The sequence below is a fragment of the Pseudorca crassidens genome, chromosome 17 (genome assembly GCF_039906515.1).
Source record: "Pseudorca crassidens isolate mPseCra1 chromosome 17, mPseCra1.hap1, whole genome shotgun sequence".
Taxonomy (NCBI): Eukaryota; Metazoa; Chordata; class Mammalia; order Artiodactyla; family Delphinidae; genus Pseudorca; species Pseudorca crassidens.
In genome coordinates, this window is record NC_090312.1 from 52,760,225 (window position 1) to 52,776,166 (window position 15,942).

Genomic DNA, 15,942 nt, shown 5'->3' on the forward strand with positions numbered 1-15,942 from the left:
ATGTAGAGAGGAGTAAAGGGTTGTCAGTGAAGCCTTCCTGGGGGCCCTGGCCTCTGAGTGTAGATAGAAGGATGAGTGGACATAAAGATCATTATTTGTGTGTGGTGGGGGTAGGGGAGGAAGTATGAGGGCTTCCAGAAGAGCCCGCCCTCCCCATACATCTGCTGTAAGCAAGTCTGATGATCAGGAGTCCGGAACATGAGTATGACTATGGGATACTGAGAAGGGTTCTAGAACCCTGAGGTTAGAGTTCTGGATCAGTTAGTAGGTAACAGAAAGTGAATGAGTGATTTACCTTACTTTCCACGGGTAGCAGGAAGTTTGGAGATAGTCCCTCTAGCTGCTGAAGGGCATCGCCAGGGGACTGGGTTGCTTCCCTCTTCCAGCTTCCACATCTCTAGCACGTCCACATAGCTTCAAAGTGACCCCAGAATCTCCAATAGTGTTCCAACAATTTGGGCAGGAAGAAAGAAAAGGAAAAAAAACAGAAATTAAGTAAGAAAAAAAAGGCAGTGTCTAACTCAGAGAGCAAATTTTTTTACCACAGATGGTCAGCAGACTTGCACTTAGATCTCATCAGCTCGGATTTTAAACTGGCCACCTTAGCCTTAAGGATAATGGGGTCTCCTAACCAGGGCTCTGATAGTAAGGAATAAGGAGAGAGTGGTACTGATTAGCAGTGCCTGCTGTCCCAATCAAATATTATCCCCAAACTATTTTTTTTATCCTATATTTTACTTTAAAGAATGGAGGGGAAACATTATGTATCTGTAAATAGCCTTTTAGAAAGGGTACAATTATATAGTTATACAACCCCCTGGAGGGCTCCTTTCTTCTAAAATCTCTTTAAAAACTGTTCAAGGTTAAGGACATTTTTATCTTAATTTAGTCACTTGCAGTCGATTATCTTGGAATGACATCCTCTCTCTGCAGATGTTCTGTAAAGAAAATTCTAGAAGTGGACAGAGAAGTGTTACGGTACATGTATTTGCAATATGCACGTCTTTGAAATGAAATCCATTTAGGGACCAAAAGGCATTTCATGTCTTTGCTATACATTTTCACATATTTGCCTTTCCAGAATTCCTTTGAGCAAATCTGTTAGATGTAACCCATCCGTTTCTCCCGTCTGAATTCTTTATTACTAAACATTCTTCAGTATGCTCTCACTCCCCTCTGTCAAAGGCGTTTCTCTGGGTCCTCACCCTTCTCATCTCATATGTGAATGCGTATCTTAAACTGAAGCAACAGTCTGCTATGACTTCTCCATAACTTGAAGAACCCGTCTTTGTGGGAAAAAAAGTAGACTTACTAACGTAAAAGGTAAAATGCGCGCAGTGTTTCTGAGAATTAAAAACTAAGATAAAAACATAAGCAATGGAAAAAGCTTACAGTGGATCCTTTTCAAAGACTTTATTTTACAGAGAAGGCAACTGAGGTTTAAAGAAAAAATGCGTTAGTTAAACACTAAATAATAAACCTTAAACCTCAGTGGAGCAACACATGGACAGTTCATTTCTCACTCACTCAGGAGTGTAGTATGGACTTTGGTGGTCTGAGGGTCAGTTTTCTGCTCAGTTATTCAGGGACCCACCACCTTCATCAAGTGGCTCTACGTTTGTCCTAAAAAGGAAAGGAGAGAGGAAGCTGCAAGCTACAATTATCAACTCGTTATCCTTCAGACATAAACTCTTCAGGTCACCTCTGGTCACATTCTTTGGGATAGAACCATACCCAGATGCAAGCGGAGATGGAGAATGTTGTTCCTATCTTGATCCTAGTGATGCCTCTACAGGCTGGAGGAGCTAATTAAAGTGTAGTCAACAGCTCGTTGTTTCTGCCACAATGAGTGATTAGCCTAAGACTGGATTAATTATGTGTGGATTAATATATGTGTGTGTATATATACATTTTTTAGCATGAGTTGACACATGGAGCTTCTGCCGTATCAAAAGAGTACAAACTGCCTCTTGTTGCTTTTTCTTAATTGAAGTTGACTACTACTATCTATTTCCCTTCATTTTGCTACCTCCCCCCCGCCTTTCAGTATTATATGAAAATTCTGAAAGAAATAATTTCAAAGTTTCCAGTGCTTTTAAAGGTAATAGAATACTCAGACCTTAACAATTTTCCTGTGTGAAACTTTTGCCAGACTAAAATAGTTAACTTATGAAAAGTAAATTTAGATTGATACAAAAGAGAAAATAAGCTGATTTTTTTTCTTTTACACAAATACCCTGAGCCAGGGTAGAAAATAAATGGAAAACTGGAGGAATTTAGATCCTTTTGTTGTAAATTTAAATATTTTTAATTGTAAAAATAATACAGGCTCATTGCAGAAACTCCAAAATTGAAAGGATTTAAAGAAAAAAGGAAAAATAACTCAAAATCCCATTTCTGATAAATCATCTCTGTAACATTTTTGAGGGTATCTTTTGAAACTTTTTTGTGACGGGGTGCATATAAATACAATGCAAGTATAAAATACCTTTAATTATTATATCAAACTACAAAACAGTTCTATAACATTTTTATTTAGTAATATAAGTATGATTACTCATCACCTAATAAAAATCTGCAGCATCATTTTTACTGGTTGAACAGCATTCTGTTATTTATTTAACCAGTCCCTACTGTTCAACATTTAGATTATTCCTGTTTTGCTCTGCTAAACAATGAGACAAGCATCCTTGTTCATATGTCTTTGAGCATTTGTTTATTTCCTTAGAATGGACTTCTAGAACTTGAATGGCTGTTTGTCAGTTCTGGTACATACTGACATATTTTCTTCCAGAAAGGTTACCGTGCTTTTTATTTCTACCAAGAATTTAACATCCAGTGTGGTTTCTTACACACACTCATCAGTACCAGTATTATCAATATCAATACCAGTATTATCAAGTTTTTTAAAACTTTGTCATTCTAGCTCAGTAAAATATGACACCTGAATTATTTTATTTGTATTTCTTTGATTAATAATAGCAAGGTTGAACATATTTTCATATCTTTATTGGCTGTTAATACTTTTTAGTTTGTGACTTTATGGCATCCATTTTTCATCGATGTATAACAACCTTTTATATATCAATGTGTTTATTTTGTTGTTTGTTGTAAATGCAATTTTTTTCTCTTCATTTATTAATTTTTATTTTGTGTGTGTTGAACTTCTTTAATACTGTCAAGTCTATTCAAAAACCCTTTAATGAACACAACAAATGTGGAAAATCAGTCATTCTCCTGCATTTTGTAATCAATGTATTTCCTTTTGGGCAGTATGGAAATGTAGGTTCTTATTTCATCTTATGGTTGGAAAGAATCTATTCCCTCGGAAAGGGATTATAGTCTCCATGATGCAGTAATGGGAGATTTTATAGGGTAGGCAGGGTCTACAGAAGAAAAAACCCTAAATCACACTCCATTGGTGGTTGCCTTATTTATAAAAATGGCACTTGAGGTTGCGTGACTGCCATCAGGTAAGCAAAATTAATTTTTAGCATGAAGTACTCCTATCAGCAAGAACAGCCTAGGATAGGCTAGCAGTAAGAAGTGAGGGGTTATGGGATTGGGGCATAGCCTCTGTTTCCTCCAGTGCAGCTGGAAATTTAACCTCTGGGGCTCCTGCTTGATCCAGTCAGCCCAGCTAGTGTGTGTTGCCAGGTAGGGTGAATAGACTCAGAAGTACAAGAGCTCATCCTTGGTCCCCTCTGGAAATGAGCAGAGAATACTGTGTCAAGCAGAGGTGATCAGTCCATGGTCTGGAGACTTGGATCTCCCCACATAGTCCTTAAAGTCAGGGTGAGACAAAGTGCCAATACAAATTATATTGATGACAGTATCAATGAGGTGACATTGAGTCCTTTGACCCAACATGTGTCTGCAGTGTGCCATCCATTAGTAAATGGGCAAAGCCATTTGACAGATCTGTCTGATACAGTGAATGAATCTGACACTCACATTTTGAAAACTGAAACTGTATCCATTTGTCAAGAACAGTGGCTACTTGTTCTGCTTTATTCTCCCTGGTAGATCTAGGTAACATTGCAGGCAGTAAGACGTTCTGGCATTTCACCCTGGAGTAGCCCCAAAACTGAAGAAGCTGTCTTATCAGTAGTTAGCTCCTTGTCACCAAGAATATTAAAGTAGATTTGTATGATTAGCAAATTAAAGAGACTATAGTGCCTACCACTACTGTATTCACTAAGGCACCCAAGTTATTTTAAAGAAATCCTCATAATACATTAGGACCGTTTTGAATATTTTTATTTGATTAGCCATAATCTTCTAGTTATAACATCCATCACCATTTTGACCACTGAAACTTGGCCTTCTTTTCTTACAGCCTAGCCCTGTGGTCTTGGGCTAATCACTAACCTGCTTAGATACAATTTTCTTCTCTATGAAATAGAAACAATATTATATGCTTTGAAGGACTGCAGGAAGATGAGCTGTAATGTTTATCAAGTGCCTAGTAAGTAGCCTGGCCCATAATAAATACTTGGCTAATTGTAGATGTTAGTTTCATTTTTAGTTTTATTTCCAAACATTGCTCTTTACTTTTGGAACTCTAAAATTTGTTTTGAGAGTGGAGGACTTGTTGTTTGGATTCCTCCAACACTCTCTGTATATTCTGTACTTCTATCCCTACATCATTTATATTAATGGAATAAATAATCTTTGGTCTGGTGATTCCAAGGTGACGAGGAGCTAAGTGGAGGTTCAGTATACACCTGGAAATATGGATTTTCATGCCCAGTGCAAATGTGGGAAAGGCATTATTCCCACATTATAAATGGGGTAAAGACCTCCAACTTGAGGAGACTCTGGGTTGAGAGATGAGAGATTTACAGGTACTGTGTTTATCCTACAGGGTACCACAGGGGCTTTTATGTTCTGTAGCAAGAATTTGCACCTTATACCCTTGTAATTAGAAGTAAAGCGTACCACATAAGTAATATCTAGTAAGCATTAGAGTTACAATAAATACCATTATTTAACGTTTCCTTTGTGTTAAGCATTTTACAGTTACAACATATGGATGGATACTATATTGTAATGGTTAAGAGTGTAGTTTTTTGAGCTAGATAATCCTGGATTGGAATCTCATCTTTATTACCTCTTTTTTTCCTGTTTTATCGAGGTATAATTGACAAAATTGTAAGATAGTCAAAGAGTATATCATGATGATTTGATATACATATGCGTTGCAAAAGGATCCTTCCCATCACGTTAATTAATACATCTAACAGCTCATGACACCTTTTTCCTTTTTTTCTTTTTTTGGTAAGAACACTTAAGTTCTATTCTCTCAGAAAATGTTATACAATACAGTGTTATTGACTGTAGTAACTATGTTACACAGTAGATCCTCAGACCTTATTCATCCTGCAGCTGAAAGTTTGTACCCTTTTACCAGTCTTCCCCTCTTTTCCCCACCCATACCCCAGCCCCTGGCAACCAGTTTTCTACTCTCTGTTTCTATGAGTGTGGCTTTTTTTCTTTTTAGATTCCATATATAAATGATATCATTTGTATTTATCTTGTCTGGCTTATTCCATTAGCATAATGCACTCCTGTTTCATCTATATTGTCACAAATGAAAGGATCTCCTTCATTTTTTAAGGCTGAATAATATTCCATTACCTCTTAAATGAGTGACTTTTGGTACATTGTTTACACTTTCTAAGCCTCACGGTTTCTTTTCTTCTGTAAAAAAAAAAATATATATATATACTAACAGGTTATTTTCTGATACGTGGAATGTTTGTTGAATCAACAAATAATTAGTTGATCATAAATGTGACACTTAGCACTGTATTAACATTTATGAATACTCTCCCTGTTAATTTCTACAATAAATTGTATAATAAGTAACAATAATAATGGTACTAGTAGTAGTTTTAGAAAATGCATAGGATGTGCCAGGCATCATATCCTGTACTACCCTCCTTCATTTGTACCACAAGTTACATGTGGACATCATCTTCCATGTTGTTTCCTTTAGAGAAAATTGAAGCTCAGCAAGATTGAGTAGCTTGCTCCAGATGTGAACTCAGGTCTGAATCACTCCACATATAGGTTCTTAATAATTTCATATCTTTAATTCCACATCTGCATTTGTTTGTTGTTGTTGTTTTTAACTTTCCAAGCATCTGATCTGAAATTCCTTTCTCTTTGGGGAATTTTCCACTTTGTGGGTCTTGGTGAGAAACAGAGCCTTCCTCTCATTATACAAGCTGAACATGTCAGATACACTGTTTACTCACATGCTCAGTCTCCCTTACAGATGGAAAACAGTCGGGCGACCTCGGGTTGGCCAACTGCACCCCCTCTTGGTTTTTTTTTTTTTTTTTTTTTTTTGTGGTACACGGGCCTCACTGTTGCGGCGTCTCCCGTTGCGGAGCACAGGCTCCGGACGCGCAGGCTCAGCAGCCATGGCACATGGGCCTAGCCGCTCCGCGGCATGTGGGATCTTCCTGGACTGGGGCACGAACCCGTGTCCCCTGCATCAGCAGGCGGACTCTCAACCACTGCGCCACCAGGGAAGCCCCTCTCTTGGATTTTGAATTACAAATAAATGATGTAAAGAAGCAAGGCCAGCAGTGTTGGGTCAATCTTCTGTTTCCTGTTCCTGCTTGGTAGCAAGGCCAGCTAGGACTTATAACATTACTTTGGCCTGATCCTATAATTGCAATAGCATAGGCTTGGCTTTCGGTTGTTTAGTCTGCTTCTAGTTACTGAGACCTAACCATAAACTTCCAAAAGTTTCCTTTTCTGCTCAAATTAGCCATATCTGGTTCCTGATGATTACAAATAAGACCTTTCCTGATATACAATGGTGACCTACTTATCCAGGTAGATGTAACATCGTCCTGGCAGGAACAGAGGGCAGGCAAGTTCCTTGAACAGCTGAACAAGAAGAAAAAGACCTAAGAAGGAAGAATTGAAGCCAGTTCTGCTTGTGTTATAATTCTACCAGCAGCTACCTCTGTTTCACAGACCATGTGCTAAGGACTAGACGAGCAAAGTAGACCCAGGCCTTCCAACCCAGAGACCAGCTGAGCTGTACACTGGACAATCTAGGATGTGAAAGAATTCACTCAATGTCTTTGTCACTTGACACATTGTTCCTCTCTTTGGGAAGTAGCTTCTTTGTGTGACAAGAATATGCTAAACCGACACTTAAGTGGACAGAGTTGAAAGATGCCAAAATTAGCTACAGAAAAAAAGGCGTAAAGACTTGTATTTTCTGTTATTTGAAGGTGTTAAGACCCCACATAGAATATGAGTCCTTCAAAGGAAAGTTGTGAATGGCCCAGGCAATGTTGAATTTCCATGTGGCAATATGTCCTTGATCGGTCATGATGATGATGGTAGCATCAGTAGCATTTATCAGTGTTTCCTGGGTGAGAGGCACTTTATCCTAATGACCTTTTATCCCCATGACGACCCTGTGAAGTAGGAAATACTGTTTCAGCATCTTCAGGGTTTTTTGTTTTTTTTTTAAATCAGGAATTTACCCTAGATCACAGTTGGGTGGTAGAACGATCAGAACTGGACACTAGCCTTTCCTGAATTCCCAGGGTATGATCTTAGCAGTTGTATTGCCTGATGCAGAGCCATGTAAATGTTGCCAAAGCAATGAAACGTGTACCTATTTCTAACAGATTCTAACTCAGAAGCTCTGGGGTTAAGTGCAGAGCAGTTGAGTGTGATTGTCTTTACAGACAGTAGATAACTTAAGAGAAGTTGTTTAAAAGTATATTTGCATATTGCACTACACTGTCATATCTGTGATTGGTTAGCTATTGAGTAACTAACACAAATCCCAATCCCATCTCTAATCTCATTCATCTCTTGTATGATATTTGACCTAATTGAGGCAGTTTTTTTTTTGTTCTTCCCCACAAACACACATTGAACATCCAAAACATGCTTACCATTTGTGAGCATATTCTCGTAGTTATTTAGGAGTTGAGTAAGAGTGAGAGAGAAGGGCTTCCCTGGTGGTGCAGTGGTTGAGTGTCTGCCTGCCGAGGCAGGGGACGTGGGTTCGTGCCCCGGTCCGGGAAGATCCCACATGGCACGGAGTGGCTGGGCCCGTGAGCCATGGCCGCTGAGCCTGCGCGTCCGGAGCCTGTGCTCCGCAACGGGAGAGGCCACAACAGTGAGAGGCCTGCGTACCGCAAAAAAAAAAAAGAGTGAGAGAGAAAAAGACACATAAATATGAAATACAGTCATCATTTTTTTAATATCCTTTATGTGTGTTTTTAATATCCTTTATGTTGTTAATCCCTCTTAGTATTTACTGCCATTCACTCATTTGTATTATTTGGGGTATAGCAGTTTATTCGCACAGCAAGTTTACATATGGCTTATCATTTGTATTCTATTTTAATAACACTAATAATTATAGACTATTGACAAACTCATCAGACCCTACATATTAATTTCAAAATCATGAAAATAAGGTGTAAAATGAGGTGTAAAGTGGAAAATCTATGTGTACATTTTCATTGGTGGAATGAGGAGCTACCTGAGTATCACTCCTTTAGCTTTTCCTTCAAATGGTGCACTTTTTCCTCCATGCATAGGAGTCACTTCCATTAGGTAAACAATAGTCTTGAGGGCAAACCTCAGAAGTAGAAACAGGAGAACTTTTCAGTTATGGTAAAATCAAACATAGTTTTCTTCAGTAGTGAAAAAAAAATTCATGAGACGTTCAACCACCGTGAGTTCCATGGTGAAAAACTTTCCACTTATAGATGCAACTTCCCCCAGAATTCTGAGAAATGTCGGTAGTAGAAAGAGGTGTTGCCTACACCTGTTTCATTTCCCTCTGACTTTTCCTTCTCCTTTCTCTATTGACATTAAAATCTATAATGAAAGCACATAGTAAGCAGTCTAGGACAATTGATATGACATTTGATCTAAATCACCAAAGTCTATTTTAGATGGGGATGCTGTGAGAGTCACAGGAGGGGAAAAAATCTAGAATTATTCTTTTGTGATCAAATGTACTAAAATAACAAAAGCAAATCTTATTTCTAGCTAATAACATAGCATTCCTTATATGATGTCATATTATGGCAGAAAAGAAATATATGCGTCTATTTTCTTCTATATTAAAACTGCTAAGGAGTGGGGACCAATGAACTAAATCAATTGTTTTGGGTTCAAGTTGTAGTTTTTAGTAGCCATCCTTCTTAGCAAGTTTTCAGAAGCAAGTGTAGTTCGTTTACTATCACCACTAAATGTGCAGTTGTGTAGATTTGTGGAAAAAAGTATTATCAAATATATATACTTTAAAATGATTTGTGTAAATTTATCTATTCATATTATTATTCTCCCCAAGTAAATCAAAATATACTATATACTATGTTTTTCTTCTATAGCTTAAAAGGGGAATGTATGTTGAAACTTATTCAAATATTTATTAGGTGTCTACTAAGTGCCAGGCACTCTACTAGGCAGTAGAGATGTTGTATTAGAGGTGGAAAATGTCCTTGACCTCCAGAACTGATACGCTTGTAAGAGAAATACTGGGTCAAACTAAGTCAACAGTTTCTTTGCTACAGGGCTTTTCACGAGTCTTGTGAATTATGAGTCTCTGATAAGGAGATGTAGTGGACAACAGATCCCAAATTTATTTGAAATCTTTTCCTTCATGGACTGTCTCACAGGATTTATGATCCACTGAACACACCTTGAGAGACACTAGTATTCTGCAGTGGTTAGTTAATTGTTTTCTATTAAACAACTTTATACTGAATCCATGATATTATTCTGGATGTTTTGGAGGATACAATGATGTACATGGCCACTGTGATGATAAGGGGTCCAGTTTAGTTAAGAAGAGAAACCACAGGAGTTATAACTTAATGTAACAAAGAAATACACACACATATACATACATTTATATGTCAATTACTATTTATATAGTATACAATGTCTTCTGAAGAAGATAGAGTTGTTTGTAACTTGGGATCTCACAGGAGGTTTCACAGAGAAGGTAGACCCTGAGCTGGGCAGAATTTCAGTAAGTTAATTTGGTTCTGACCGTACGATAAAATGAGGTATTTGCACTGGTCAATCTGACCTTGATGGAACAGCATTCCATTTGCAGGGAATAGTGTGATCAAACATGCAGTGCTGGTGATGGCCAGATTGTAATATTCCAGTACCTGGAAAGTGTTGAAACATCTGCTTTCACCACGGTCTAGAAAAGTGAATCTCAAGTGAAATGCACGTATAATGGAGGCCAGTGCTCTTTGCTTTGTACACTGCTTTGATTCTACAGCATGCAACAATGTAGTGATCTGTTTCAGATTGTCATTATTCAAGAGGGTTCTTAGTAACAGGAGTGGAAAAGGAAGACCTCTCTTCCTGTGTTTCTGCCCTATGCTCTTAAGCCAGCAAAGGTACCAACGTCACTGACCTGACCTTGTCTCAGGTATCTATCAGGATCTACTAGAATCATTCTAGTGAAAGGTAACTAGACATCCAAAGGACTCAAAAGATACACTATAACCTTTGTATACTTTATCTACCTGGTGAAACAAAAATGTCACCTGAGTGGTCCCCTTCCCTAGAAATACCAGTATGTTTTTCCAGTGCATGGCAGAACTTTGCAGGTAAAACTGGGATAAAGGTGAAGAACAGTCTTAAAATTCTAGTCCTTGAACAGCACCTAACACAAAACAGGTTTTCAATAATCTTAGCAACAATATTCACAAATAATGACCATCAGCGTAACTGCTCTTTTGTGCCAAAATACATTACCATATTACTTTTTTTCCTTCAGCTTTACAACTTGGGTTCTATTATTGTTTCCATTTTACAGATTAGGAAGGTGAGGCTCAGAGATGCTAAGTCACTTGGGCAAGGTCACAGAGCTTGTAGGAGATAAACCTGCACCCTTACTGTTGGATCCTACAAACCAGACCATAATTTAAGTCCTTCAAAATATACCTCAGAACATTTGAGTAAATTAATGAATAAATCCTCCTAGTCAGACTGACCAGATCATTATATTAGGTTCAGCTATAAGTGGAGGAAAGTCATAATCATAGTTGGACAGTTAATACAGTAATTTACTTGCTTTGAATTTTCTAAATGACGTTTAGCTGCTAATTTCATGATGATAACCATCGAATAAAAACAGGTATATTTTGATGTTTGGAATAAGATCTCATATTGAGTAAAATACATATTGATTCCTAGACCTATATGATGTGAGTAACAGATGACATTGAGATGCCATCTAGAAGTACTCCTGTGCAGTTCATCATGTCAACCCAGCTAATAATTTTAGAATCTTCAGAGTGAATAATATATGCAGCCATAAAGCATATTTCTAATCAATGCAAATAATGTTTTTCCTATGCTAAACCCAGAGTGAAGTTATAACACGCATCATAAGATTAATGGGCCATGTTTTCTTCATCACTTTGCTAAATTACTTAGTCTGGAAAGCATTCAAAAGGTTGCGAATTGGAGCTGAGCAGTAGTAGTGAGACTGTGCCTCTGATGATGAAACTATTTCCACCCCGACCCCTACTGCTCCCTTCTTGGGAAAGAAGGCAACATTTCTCCTAGAAAAAGTCACAGGTTTATAAGCTGGCTTGTATAATACGTTTGGAGGAATATTGTGTCTTTTAAGCAGAGCCTATCTCGGCATATAAAATAATTTTTACCTACCATTTAATGAAATTAACACTCACTTTGAAGCTAGGTCTTTTGCCATTTGTCTCCTGGATCACGTCTATGGATATATTTTTTTCTTGAGACGAAGTGTGAACCCAATATAGTATCCATCATTCAGTCTATCTAGCTGATGTACATCCTCTGAAGCACAAGCTCCCTGAGGCCAGGCACTTTATCTGCTCTATCAGTGTAGCCCTGATGCCTAGTGTCTAGCTTTTGGAGATTCTTAATAAACATTTGTACTGAATAAGGTATGTATATGGTGAGCAAAAGTTGGCTTCCCATTTTACAGTCAAGAGTATCCCACTCATGTTCTGTGAACACTGGATAGCAGAATCTTACTATGTTATTTTTCTGTTCCCTTTGCAAGTTTCCTGAAAGGGCATTCCTGTCCTTAGAATGTCCATCTCCTCCCATCTTCCTGGAGAATAACTCTTCTTTCTTAAATACTTAGCCCCATTATTGACTCTTTAAGATTGAATGTATTACCTCCTTACAAACAGGAAAATGCAGTGCTTTTTTTTTTTTTCTGACAATTTATCACCAGAAAATTATTCTAACACCTGAAATTCTGGACCTAAAATGCCTGGACTAGTGGTTCTCAAAGTCTGGTACCCAGACCAGCACATCAGCTGCACGTAGGAATTTTTAGAAATAAAAAGTCTTGGGCCCTGCTCCAGACCTACAGACTCGGACACTCTGGGGGTGGGGCCCACTACCTGTTTCAGCAAGCTCTCTTGGTGATGCTGATGCATACTCAAGTTTGAGACCCACTGCTTAGACCTAGAACTTAAGGTTTAGGCTTTGGACAGATCTGAGTCCTAAACACTACTGAGACACTGGGGTGACCATGAGCAAGTTACTTCTGGGAACCTCTTAGCATCTGTGTGTCTTGCTTAGCTAATAGTGATTTTAATTAATTAGAAGAATGCACATGGTGTACTCAAGAGAGTAAACAAAGCATACTTTATGTTCCATAAATTCTAGCTGTTTACCATTATCAATCAGAGCTTACTGACACATCCTGAAGACATTCTTCTAATAAGTGTAATAATGTGGTTTGTAAAATTAACAGCTTAGAAGAGCATTATTACGAAGTTCATCAGACAGGGTCTCAGCAGGAAATCAGGGGTACATCAATAAGGATAAATTGAGCCCACTGTAGAGAATCAAGAGAGAGTGTAGTGCCCTGGGTTCAGTAAAAGTGTGGCTACTTTATAGGAGATGAAAGAGAAGGAAAGCCTTGCTGGAGAGAGAGTCCTCCCCAAAGATGCTGTGACGCCCCACAGAGAAGCACTATACGTTAGTTGGGGGATGCAGCCAACTCCCAGCAATTTGGCAAGAATTATTACCCTAACTTGAGTCCCCTCCTTCATTCCCTACAGTCTTCTATTGGTACTCTTCATTTCTGAGCCAAACAGAAGCCAGAGCAAGGACACTTACTAAGATAAGCCATGCAAGCCATCCATATAGAGTTGGGTGGAGAAAAGATGTGGAAGGGCAAAGAGGACATATTTCCCACAGGTGGTGAGCAAGCTGTAAAATCACTCGCCCTTCTAACATCATTGCCATTGCAGGAGCACGGAGGAGCAAGTGGTTAGTTCTGACTTGGCAGATCCAGGAGACTGCAGGACAGAACTGGTATATGAGTTGGACTTTAAAGGTAGATTTGAATTTTAATGGAGAGTATGGAGTAAGAAGTGGTGAAGAACCAAGGGAAAGGGAGATTCATTGCAAATGGAGAAAAGAAAAGTGGCATAAAGACAAGAAAAGTCAAGACTTATGGAAGAGATAGCAAATACTCTGTGTGTGACTGGAGCAGAGAATGGGCAAACGAAGGCTGGAAGTTAAGATGAAGTCATCCTTGAATAACATTAAAGTTTCCTCCTTTAACCTCAATTTCCACCTTCTACTTCCTTCATTAACATTGGAAAATTAAAAGTGAATTTGACTGGGCTGGTGACAATGGCAGTATGAAGCAAAGAGAGGAGAATAAGAGTAAAAAATTTAGTAGTACCTTGGTGAAGCTGGGTAAATGATGGGTGGTGGTGTCACGTCAAAGCATGGGCAAGTGATTGTGACAAATATAGGCTTATTTCTTGACTATATGACTTCAGTTAAGGTACTTAAGCCCTCTAGGCTGCAGTCTCCCAACCTGTAAAATGGGGATAAAACCTCGCTTCCTCCAAGGTTTCTGTGAGGATCTAATGAGAAATGGAAGTAAGAGTTGAGTCCAGTAAACAGTTTTTAATACATATAAACTAATGTGAGGATAAGTGTAAGAATACTTGCTATCATTTATTGAATACTTATTATGTGTCCAATATTGTGCTATTCTATTTACATATCTTTTCTCACTTAGCTTTCTTTTCTCTTATCTGCCTTTCTATAGGCAAGAGATAACTGGTGGCTCAATTATGAGGAAACGCAGTTGTGAGGAAAATGTCAGAGGGAAAATGTACCAGAAAGTTAATTCCTAATGGATCTGTCAACCTTAAACAGAGCATGTCTGTGCTAAACTGTGTAAAATATCTGTGCTAAAACTACTCAATTGGACAAGTTTTGATAAAGTATTAATGTAATGAATAGGCATAAACAGCTTGGAGCTTTTTGGAGGGTATGTGGTAACATTAGTATTGGTGTGTTGACTTTTGAAAGTTCTGTGGCGTATAGAAGTCAAAAAGAAGACCTGGAAAGGGGGAAAACTCTCTCTGAAAGTTATTGGGGAAGTCTGGCTAGTAAGACTCCAAAAGGGAGAATCAGTAAGAGGCCAGGTTATTCATAGGCCTTCTAAGAATGTGTCCATGAGAAATATTTACAATGATTGGATGCCGGAATAAAGGAGAACACTGGCTCCATAAATGGTAACTTATTTTACACAAACAGGCTAATGATAAAAAATAATGAAAATCTGATGGATTTTTGAGAGTTTCATTGACCAAACTGAGACAAAAGTGCATAACAGCTAGATGCTTATAGTTTTAATCAGTTCACTTTGGAGTCAAGCAAAGATAGCACCTGAAATGGTAAGGGACGTTTATGCAAGGTCACAAAGATTTTTGGTGGTGCATTTGGGATATAAACCCATTTCCATAAGAATTCTTTCAGAGGTCAAATGTTTGTTTGTCAAAAATAGCATGAACTTACTTCCAGGGAAAGTTCCTAAGAAAAAATAATTTGATTAATGAAGAACACTGATGTAAGAGTTAATTTAAGAACCCAGAAATAGAGGTAAAGAGTAAAGCAATTATGGGTTAAGAGTCTGCATAAATTCCCCTGGAAGGGGGATATGGTCAGAGATGGCAATTTGAAAACAGTGAGTCACCAAAAGTAAAAGTTTAAATTACAAGCTGTTTTGGGGTCTTCAAGAGAGATTTTATAGATTGAACAACAACAGCAGCAAGGATAAGATATAATGCTGTCATGTAGACTGCAGCCTGAAAAGAAAGCATTGCAGAAAAGCCACATCATCCTGAATTTATATTTCCGTGCATTTGAACAGATTGGAGAGCAGTAAAGTTGTTTTAAGAGCAAGTTATTTAAGTCAGCCAGCTTGTGAATAATACGAGATATTTTTGCATTTACATTAACTTATGTCCATAAATAATGAACTTTAACAATGAACAAAATCCGTAATCCTGATAATGCTAAGAAAACTGGAAAGATACCGTTACCTTGAAAAGACAGGATAAAGAAGACAGCATAGAAATTTAGGGAGATTGCAGTTTTGGAAAAATTATATTAACATTTATTAGCTGCTACAGCTTTGAAATGTGATGATTTAAAGAAAGAAGTAGACTGTTGATTTCTAAAATGTAATGTGTTGGCTGAAAGAGAAGAGAATCTTGTTGAGACCTAAAGTGTTCCTTTAAGGATATATTTCAATGTCATTTCAAAAAATAAACACATTTCCCATAACAAAACAGTGAGGTTAATGGAATAATGCAGGTGAAAGCTTTTTGGCCTGAAGGAGTTCCATCCTTTGGAACAAAGTTTTATTGTTGAACACACCATGACCCAGGCCTGTGAGTGCCAGCACAGTGACTGTTTTTACAAGATCTGGTACAATATTCACAGTAGTTCTGGTCTTAGCACTAGGCAAGGATCATTCTTTCTGTATCTTCCTGATTGCTTCCTCTACAGAAATGGGATAATCCCTCCTCTTCTAAACTGGAAAGTAGTTTCTTCCCTCAATAAAACTAGTTTCTTCTCCAGGTTGAGCTTTTCCAACTCTTAGAG

The 15,942-nt window shown here is 38.0% G+C and overlaps 1 protein-coding gene and 1 pseudogene across 26 annotated transcripts in view; one reads left to right on the forward strand and one right to left on the reverse strand.

Moving 5' to 3' along the window:
- The window catches only part of LOC137210251 (UDP-N-acetylglucosamine--peptide N-acetylglucosaminyltransferase 110 kDa subunit pseudogene), a 632,586-nt pseudogene that overhangs the window by 316,977 nt on the left and 299,667 nt on the right, over positions 1-15,942 (reverse strand).
- LOC137210238 (UDP-N-acetylglucosamine--peptide N-acetylglucosaminyltransferase 110 kDa subunit-like) overlaps positions 1-15,942 on the forward strand; it is a 111,670-nt gene that overhangs the window by 14,199 nt on the left and 81,529 nt on the right. Inside the window, exon 5 of one of the 26 annotated variants that reach the window (XR_010936401.1) lies at positions 4,340-4,468. The exons of the other annotated variants lie outside the window; for them this stretch is intronic. The gene's annotated coding sequence lies outside the window, so the exon portion shown is untranslated. The remainder of the gene's footprint in view (positions 1-4,339; positions 4,469-15,942) is intronic. 26 annotated transcript variants of the gene reach the window in all.